The following is an 8,691-nucleotide window of genomic DNA, read 5'->3' as shown; positions in this document are numbered from 1 at the left end:
CTCTCTGTATTATATATACCCTCTCCCTCATATATACCGGCTCTCTGTATTATATACCCCCTCCCTCATATATACCGGCTCTCTGTATTATATATACCCCCTCCCTCATATATACCGGCTCTCTATAGTATATATACCCCCTTCCTCATATATACCGGCTCTGTATATTATATATACCCCCTCCATCATATATACCGGCTCTCTGTATTATATATACCCCCTCCCTCATATATACCGGCTCTCTGTATTATATATATACCCCCTCCATCATATACCGGCTCTGTATATTAAATATACCCCCTCCCTCATATATACCGTTTCTCTGTATTATATATACTCCCTCCTTCATATATACCGGCTCTCTGTATTATATATACCCCCTCCCTCATATATACCGGCTCTCTGTATTATATATATACCCCCTCCATCATATATGCTGGCTCTCTATAGTATATATACCCCCTCCCTCATATATACCGGCTCTCTGTATTATATATACCCCCTCTCATATATACCGGCTCTCTATTATATATACCCCCTCCCTCATATATACCGGCTCTCTCTTGTATATATACCCCCTCCCTCATATATACCGTCTCTCTGTATTATATATACCCCCTCCCTCATATATCCTGGCTTTCTATAGTATATATACCCCCTCCCTCATATATACCGGCTCTCTATATTCTATATACTCTCTCCAACATATATACCGGCTCTCTATTATATATATACCCCCTCTCTCACATTCCGGCTCTCTGTATTATATATACCCCCTCCCTCATATATACTGGCTCTGTATATTATATATACCCCCTCGCTCATATATTCCGGCTCTCTGAATTATATTTAACCCCTCATATATACCGGCTCTCTGTATTATATATATACCACCTCCTTCACATATACCGGCTCTCTGTATTATATATACCCCCTCCCTCATATATACTGGCTCTCTGTATTATATATTTTACTTTAAACTTGTTATTTTTTGTACTGTCTGGACATGGTTACTAATAACAGATGCACAGACAAAATTCTTAAAGCTATGTGTGCAAATGTTAGGAGCTTAGGAGACAAAATTCCAGAACTAATTGCGATAATGACAAGGGATAACCTGGATATTGTCGCAATCACTGAGTCATGGTGCAATGAGAATCATGACTGGGACATAGCTATACCAGGATACAATTTATTTAGGAAGGATAGAATGGGAAGAATAGGAGGAGGGGTAGCAATGTATGTGAAAAAAAGCATAAATGCTACTTTAATACAAAATGTTGAGAACAAAACTGAGGCCCTTTGGGTCACCACGGAAACTGGGGAGAAGGACATTATTCGCATTGGGGTGATCTATAGACCACCAAGCCAGGGGCAGGATTTGGACAGGAACCTATTGGACATCTCTAAAATGGCTTTAAAGGGAGAAGTCATAATCATGGGAGACTTTAATTTACCTGATGTAAATTGGGGGGGGGGGGGGAGGAGGGTCTTTTGCAAGTTCAGCTACAAGTGGCAAATTTCTAAATTCCTTACAGGGAGCATCTCTCAAGCAATTGGTGAGGGAGCCCACTCGCAAAGACTCAATATTAGATTTAATTCTCACAAATGGTGACAGGATATCAGACATATATGTGGGTGAGCACCTGGGATCCAGTGATCATCAAGCAGTATGGTTTAGTATAAAGACAGGATCCAACTCCTGTCACACAAAAACAAAGGTGTTGGATTTTAGAAATGCTGACTTTGCAAAAATGGGGAGATGTTTAAGTGATTCATTGGTGGACTTGAAGAACTTGGAAGGAGTGCAGGAGAGATGGGAAAAACTGAAAAGTGCAATACTAAGGGCAACAGACCTTTGTATCAAAAGGGTTAGGAAAAGCACCAGGAAAAGGAAGCCAGTGTGGTTCACAAAAGAAGTATCAACTAGTGTGAAAGCAAAAAAGATGGCTTTTAGGAAATACAAACAGACTCAAAATAATAATGACAAAGAGGTGTATCTTGACAGACGGAAGGATGCTAAGAAAGTGATCAGACGTGCAAAGGCAGAAGCTGAGGAGAAAATGGCCCAGTCGGTAGATAAAGGGGGCAAAACTTTTTTTAAGTATATAAATGAAAGGAGAAAATCAAATGGAGGAATAATAAGACTTAAGACAGAGAGTGAGCATTTGGTGGAGGGAGACAAGTCAATAGCAGATCACCTAAATAATTATTTTTGCTCAGTATTTACTACAGAAGGAGAAGGAAAGGGGCCACAGTTATGTTGCAAGGACATTCATAAAAATAAGGCAGATGAAAATACATTTACAGAGGAGAAGGTCCTAACTGAACTTTCAAAACTAAAAGTGGATAAATCAATGGGGCCAGATTATTCTATTCAAACAACTTACAGGATCCAAAACAGCATGGATTTACTGGTGGGAGATCATGCCAAACAAATCTTACTGACTTTTTTGACTCTGTGATGAAAATAATAGATCAAGGGGGAGCTGTAGATGTAGCATATCTAGACTTTAGTAAGGCATTTGACACTGTCCCACATCGCAGACTGCTAAATAAACTTGAAAGTGTGGGGGTGGATTATAAAATAGTTAAATGAATAAGAACCTGGTTGCAGGATAGGAAACAGACAGTTGTAGTAAATGGAGTGCAATCTATGGAGGGAAATGTTACCAGTGGAGTACCGCAGGGATCTTTACTCGGACCAGTTCTCTTTGATATCTTTGTTGGTGACATTGCAAATGGTATTGAAGGGGAAGTATGCCTTTTTTCAGATGATACAAAGATATGCAAGAGGGTAGACACACCAGGAGGGGTAAAACAAATTATTGATGACCTAGCTAGGCTTGAGAAATGGTCAAGAACATGGCAACTACAGTTTAATGCTAAACAATGCAAAATCATGCACTTGGGTCTCAAAAACCCAAAGGCTAAATATAGTATCAAGGGTACTATAATGGAAACTACTGAGGAGGAAAGGGATTTAGGAGTCACTATTTCAAGTGACTTAAAGGCAGGATAGCAATGTAACACAGCAATGAGAAAGGCTAGTCAGATGCTTGGTTGCATAGGGAGAGGAATCAGTAGCAGGAAAAGAGAAGTAATGCCACTGTATAGGTCATTGGTACGGCCGCATCTGGAATACTGTGTCCAGTTCTGGAGACCATATCTCCAGAAGGATATAAATACATTAGAGAGTGTACAAAGAAGGGCAACTAAAATGGTGCATGGCCTACATCACACAACTTACCTGGAAAGGCTAAAAGATCTTAACATGTATAGTGTGGAGGAGAGAAGGGAAAGGGGGGACATGATAGAAACTTTCAAATATACCAGGGGTCTTAAAGTTCAGGAGGGAAACATTCTTCAAAGGAAGAGAAGTATTAGAACTCGAGGACATACACTGAGACTGGAGGGGGGGAGGTTCAGGGGAAATTTAAGGAAAAATTACTTCACAGAAAGGGTAGTGGATGTGTGGAATAGCCTCCCATCAGAGGTGGTAGAGGCTAAGACTGTAGAGCAATTTAAACATGCTTGGGATAGGCATATGAATATCCTTGCAAAGAATTAAGGTTCAAAAAGGGTTGCGATTACCTAAAGGATAAAAAAAAATGGGCAGACTAGAAGGGCCAAGTGGTTCTTATCTGCCGTCAAATTCTATGTTTCTATATATACCCCCTGCATCAAATATACTGGCTCTCTGTATTATATATACCCCCTCCATCATATATACTGGCTCTCTATATTATATATACCCCCTCCCTAATATATACCGGCTCTCTGTATTATATATATATATATATACCACCTCCTTCACATATACCGGCTCTCTGTATTATATATACCCCCTCCATCATATATACCGGCTCTCTATATTATATATACCAACTCCTTCATATATACTGGCTCTCTGTATTATGTATACCCCCTCCATCATATATACTGGCTCTCTGTATTATATATACACCCCCTCCATCATATATACTGGCTCTCTCTATTATATATACTTCCTCCATCATTTATACCTGCTCCCTGCATCATATATATTCCCCCTCCTTCATATACTGTATACCGGCTCTGTATTATATATACTGCATCTACATTATTATACCACCCTGTATTATATATACCACCACAGGTCATTTTTAGACTGGAGAGTGGTGCAGGAGGGGGTAGGAGGCACAGATCAGAGAGAAGGGGGTAGGAGGTACAGGTCATAGAGAAGGGGTAGGAGGCACAGGTCAGAGAGAAGGGGGTAGGAGGCACAGATCAGAGAGAAGGGGGTAGGAGGCACAGATCAGAGAGAAGGGGGTAGGAGGCACAGATCAGAGAGAAGGGGGTAGGAGGCACAGATCAGAGAGAAGGGTAGGAGGCACAGATCAGAGAGAAGGGGGTAGAGGCACAGATCAGAGAGAAGGGGGTAGGAGGCACAGATCAGAGAGAAGGGGGTAGGAGGCACAGATCAGAGAGAAGGGGGTAGGAGGCACAGGTCAGAGAGAAGGGGGTAGGAGGCACAGGTCAGAGAGAAGGGGGTAGGACGCACAGGTCAGAGAGAAGGGGGTAGGAGGCACAGGTCAGAGAGAAGGGGGTAGGAGGCACAGATCACAGAGAAGGGGTAGGAGCCACAGATTTGAGAGAAGGGGTAGGAGGCACAGGTCAGAGAGAAGGGGGTAGGAGGCACAGGTCAGAGAGAAGGGGGTAGGAGGCACAGGTCAGAGAGAAGGGGGTAGGAGGCACAGGTCAGAGAGAAGGGGGTAGGAGGCACAGGTCACAGAGAAGGGGGTAGGAGGCACAGGTCACAGAGAAGGGGGTAGGAGGCACAGATCACAGAGAAGGGGGTAGGAGGCACAGATCACAGAGAAGGGGGTAGGAGGCACAGATCTGAGAGGAAGGGGTAGGAGGCACAGATCAGAGAGAAGGGGGTAGGAGGCACAGGTCAGAGAGAAGGGGGTAGGAGGCACAGGTCAGAGAGAAGGGGGTAGGAGGCACAGGTCAGAGAGAAGGGGGTAGGAGGCACAGGTCAGAGAGAAGGGGGTAGGACGCACAGGTCAGAGAGAAGGGGGTAGGAGGCACAGGTCACAGAGAAGGGGGTAGGAGGCACAGGTCAGAGAGAAGGGGGTAGGAGGCACAGATCACAGAGAAGGGGGTAGGAGGCACAGATCTGAGAGAAGGGGTAGGAGGCATAGGTCAGAGAGAAGGGGTAGGAGGCACAGATCACAGAGAAGGGGGTAGGAGGCACAGATCTGAGAGAAGGGGTAGGAGGCACAGGTCAGAGAGAAGGGGGTAGGAGGCACAAGTCAAAGAGAAGGGGGTAGGACGCACAGGTCAGAGAGAAGGGGTAGGAGGCACAGATCAGAGAGAAGGGGGTAGAGCCACAGGTCAGAGAGAAGGGGTAGGAGGCACTTGCTGTGGGATTTGATGGTCAGACTCCTCACAGTTCTCTTCCTGCACATGTTGTTCTGTGATTTAGATAATTAAATTAACCTTTAGCAGAAGGAGCTCTTAATTGTATTCACAGCTCCTTAGGAAAGGGCAGAGAAATGATAGAGCAGGACTGAGTATCACAGACTTTCTGCACACAGTTTGTATATAATACACCCTACATGGAGGCCGTCTGATGCTTTCTGTCACCCTTGCTGCAAGGAGCAGTCCTGACTGTTACACAGGAATCCTGCCTGGGAGCCCACGTATACACCCCAGCCCCAGTGCATGCATGTGCAGCCAGAAACAGCCACACCATTCCTTGTCTCTGGGCAGTAATGTCACACAGGAGCCACCTACAGATACCGGCCTTTGCAGCCCTCGTAGTGCTGGGTGATTTGTGCTGTCAGGGGAGACGGTACAGATCCGTCACACAGTCCGCGCTATAGCTGACCACCATTACCGTGTGTATGTGAGGGCCTGTCAGTAATGTGACGGGGAATACTGTGGTCAGACAGGCAGCCGTCTCTGTAGGTCACCAATCAGCCAACAGACATTTACTATGAGCGTGTCCTCCACCCCACCACTCAAACCGTCGTTGACAAATGGTCGACACATGAAAAGGTCGACATGAGTTTTTTTACTTTCTTTGGTGTCCTTTTCTGCGTAAAGTGACGGGGAACCCCAATTAGTGCACCGCGTCCCCTCGCATTGGCGCACTTCACTCGCCATGCTTCGGGCAAGCAGATTACCGTTCCCAGTCGTAGTCCACGTGAATCGCAAAGTATGGAAAAGTTCCCCAAAAGAAAAAAAAGTGAAAATCTCATGTCGACCTTTTCATGTGTCAATCATGTGTCCATGTTGACCATGTCAGTGTCGACCAATAGTGGTCGACCTAATGACTGTCGACCATAACACGGTTGAACATCCAAACGGATACCATTCCAGGGATACTTAATATTTGCAGCTGACCACTGAAAATGGATATAGCCGCAAATATTATCTGATAATAAATATGCCCCATCGCATGGTAATAGTAGAGATGAGCAAGATACTCAGAACGCTTCCACAGAGTCTTCTTATTGTCCGTTCCCCGCAGAGAATTCTGCACCCCCCCACCATCGCTGTTACCCCACACAGCAGAGCGAGCCGGTACGGTTCTCGTCTCCACGAGAACCCGAAATAAATAAAATGTAACATTACAGCGCGGAGCGCACACCTGCGGAAAGTCGCAGCTACAGTCCAGATATGCTCGCATGCTATTCTCAAAGTGCGCCCGAGCCTTGTCCTCAGACTATGGGGAGATGTACTAATCACTGGTGATTGGTAAACTACCAACCAATCAGCTCCTGCAGTAAGTGTCATTTTTCAAACGCAGCCTGTGACATGCCAGGGGCTGATTGGCTCGCGCTTTCTCGCTGATTCTCATCACTAATGTGACAGAAGCACCAGGCTCGGGGACACTGTCACGTAGCTCTGTGTGCCACTCCGTCACCCATCGGAATGAACGACTGTACCACGCCTGGCGCCACGTAACGGTATAAACTACTAATGTAGTGTGACTGGCGCACTGTGACGCAGAAACGCTAGGAGAATGAGGACTTGTGTAGAAGAACCTTACAGACTCTCCCCCAGCAAACCCCGGGGATTGTGTGAGAGTCACAGGGAAGCACAGCCGTTACCTGATACCGGGTTACTATATTGTGCATTGTTCCCATTACCAGCCGCTCATGAAAGGATCAGCCTGGGATCACAGTCAGGTAAATACACTGTCATTAGCATCATTTACAGCTATTGTAACTTGTCTATTCCCAAACATCCTGCTGTTTACACAGCCAGCCTTCCATACAATACAGAGCCGCACCTCACTCAACACCCGGGGTGAGCCGGCTCCTCTCACCACGATCAGACACCTTACTAGGCTGCCGCTCTCCACTAAACACTGCAAATGCTGCGCTCCAGTCTGGGGCGCAATTCCAGAAGTGATATTGTCGGTCAGAGACGGCCGCATTACGCCGGGGATCCAGCAGAACAGATATCCTCTTCCACACTAGACCCCCCTAGACCGGTGTACCGCGCCCTAGACAGTAGCGGATCTTGCCATGGGCAAGCAGGACTTTTGCCCGGGGCGCCGCCTTCCAGAGGGCGCAGGGCGCCATCCGGAGGGCGCCGCACCAGGGCAAGATCCGCTGCTGCTGTGCCCCCCGCTGCCCGTTGCCCCCCGCTGCCGCTGTGAAGGGAAACTAGATGCGTACGCGTCTAGTTTCCCTTCGTGGAGAGGTCCTTTACTGTGCGGTGCGCGATGACGTCATCGCGCACCGCACAGCAAAGGTCCTCTCCACGAAGGGAACTAGACGCTACCGCACATCATTTCAGTCTGTACAGGGGGCGTAAATGACCACCCCCCCTGTACGAAGTCACGCCCCCTATTGCCGCCCGGGGCGCACGGAGCGCCAGAACCGGCCCTGGCCCTAGACTTGAACCCCCGAGATTGTTAGGGACCTGCAGAATAGGGGGGTACCGTGACGGGGGCTGCAGGCTCGAATGCATTGATCAATACATGAACTAAAACTCCACTGGTTATTGTTATGCCAAAAGCCGCATATTGCAAATTGTATTATTATTATATTTTTATTATTATTATTCGTTAATGTTTGTATAGTGCACCGGCTCTCTCTCTCTCTCTCTCTCTCTCCATGTGATGTAATCTGTCCGGGTGACGTACACCTGGCTCCGGTCGTATCACAGGCGACAGTGCCAGACAAGTGATTAAAAGGAGGGGTCATTGGAGACTTTAGGGGTCATTCCGAGTTGTTCGCTCGCTAGCAGTTTGTAGCAGCCGTGCAAACGCTAAGCCGCCGCCCTCTGGGAGTGTATTTTAGCTCAGCAGAAGTGCGAACGAAAGGATCGCAGAGCGGCTTCAAAAAAGAAATGTGCAGTTTTAGAGTAGCTCCAGACCTACTCAGCGCTTGCGATCACTTCAGACTGTTCAGTTCCGGATTTGACGTCACGAACACGCCCTGCATTCGCCCAGCCACGCCTGCGTTTTTCCTGGCACGTCTGCATTTTTTCGAACACTCCCTGAAAACGGTCAGTTGACACCCAGAAACGCCCACTTCATGTCAATCACTCTGCGGCCAGCAGTGCGACTGAAATGCTTTGCTAGACCTTGTGTGAAACTACATCGGCCGTTGTGAAAGAACGTCGCGCTTGCGCATTGTGCCACATACGCATGCACAAAAGTTCCGCTTTTTTGTCTGAACGCTGCGC

Source organism: Pseudophryne corroboree, chromosome 2 (assembly GCF_028390025.1).
Source record: "Pseudophryne corroboree isolate aPseCor3 chromosome 2, aPseCor3.hap2, whole genome shotgun sequence".
Taxonomy (NCBI): domain Eukaryota; kingdom Metazoa; phylum Chordata; class Amphibia; order Anura; family Myobatrachidae; genus Pseudophryne; species Pseudophryne corroboree.
This window is presented reverse-complemented; position numbering follows the sequence as displayed.